The sequence below is a fragment of the Maniola jurtina genome, chromosome W, assembly GCF_905333055.1.
Source record: "Maniola jurtina chromosome W, ilManJurt1.1, whole genome shotgun sequence".
In the NCBI taxonomy this organism is placed as follows: Eukaryota; Metazoa; Arthropoda; class Insecta; order Lepidoptera; family Nymphalidae; genus Maniola; species Maniola jurtina.
The window spans coordinates 5,037,973-5,039,607 of NC_060057.1; positions in this window are offsets into that span (position 1 = coordinate 5,037,973).

Below are 1,635 nucleotides of genomic sequence, written 5' to 3' on the forward strand. Positions count from 1 at the left end.
TTTGTAACAAGTTAGTTAAACTATACAAGTATGGACCCCGTCTGTGCCGGCGCTCACCGACATACGCACGGCACCCCCTTAGAGCGCTTTCCAGTCAGTTTTAACAAAAAAAAACACTCCAAAAAGTCACAACACGCGCGCCAGCAAACGCCACCACAGACGAAGTCCTCAGAGAAAATATTTTTCCAATCTGTCAACTGTCAAGCTTTCATAGCCATAGATATAAATCGGTTGGTGCCACTGACATAGGAGGAAACAAGAACTGAACTGAACTGAAGACTCGAAGAGTAAAATGTCAGTTGATAGCAGAGACGTGCTACCTAAACATGATTGTGCACTTCAGCTTTAATTCCCTGCAAAAATAAATTCTGTTGCATTAGCATAAAGTCCAATTTCTAATACAATTATGCTAAGCGGAAAAACGAGCCGAGCGAGAGGTCTATAAATTGGAGTGTGTCACTGTCTAATGGATTGTAAGCATAAAAAAATATTTTCTATGGTACGAATTATGATGTAGCTCACAAAGTTCTTATTCATTGTTTATTTAATTTCAAACAACAAGATTACTTTCTTTGGTTTTCGCAGTAATTTTCATACTGTTATCTTTATTTTATAATGTCATTAAAATATCATTTAGTTTAAAAAGTATTATAAATATTTTTTTAAATCAATAGGATGACAACACTGGGTGTCAAGCAAAACAATATGGCGAACATTCTGTACTATACTATACAGAAGTAGTAAGGTAACCATAATTTGATTGTTTAATGGAAGTGTTTTTTTCAGTTTATCGATAGATTTCTCAAAAATGAAGACTTAAGGCAAAAATGGATCGCTGTCGTTCCAGGAAATATCACCAAATATTCGGCAGTTTGCGGAATGCATTTTAAAGCGGAAGATTTTGCTACGGCTTCGTGTGCACTGATTTTTTTTTAAAAGAAACGCTGTACCATCAATTTTCCCAAAAGTATGCCTTGTTTACGAACTTCCTAAAACTGTTTAGGACCTAAACACATGCACCAGATTATACAAAATAATTTTACTTACCTATATTATAGGTACCCATACTTAACATGACTGGTACTTTTTCGCAGAACAAAAAAAAATTGAATTGCTCTACTTTTATAACTACAGCGCGGCAGACTATGGCCTAAACCTTTATCATTCTGAGAAGAGACCCGTGCTCAGTAGTGGGCGGCGATGGGTTATCATGATGATTCATCCTCTCCTATTCTCATATAATCCGTCAAATGTCTTACATTATCAAATCGTGTTGTCACCCTAATAGAAAGGGACACACTCCAATTTAGCGCTATCTCAATAGGCTCGTTTTTGGTGTCTCAGTGCACAATCTTGTTTAGGTAGCATGTCTCTGGTTGATAGTGTAGATTGGGGTCTAATAATCATAGACTACTAAATAATTAAGTCAAAAAGGTGGAAATTTTGTGGTCTATGATCGTTCACGGCGTCTTTTGTTTGGCAAGTTCGTTATTTCTTTGCAAATCGTAATTATAGTAAATTACATCAAGAAAAATGTTGTTTTGCAAAAGCTAATAGCAGTAAACTACTAGCCGTCTTGTTTTCAAGACAAATTCTAAGTAGCGTTGATCGCGTACGTCTAATAAGCACTCAAAG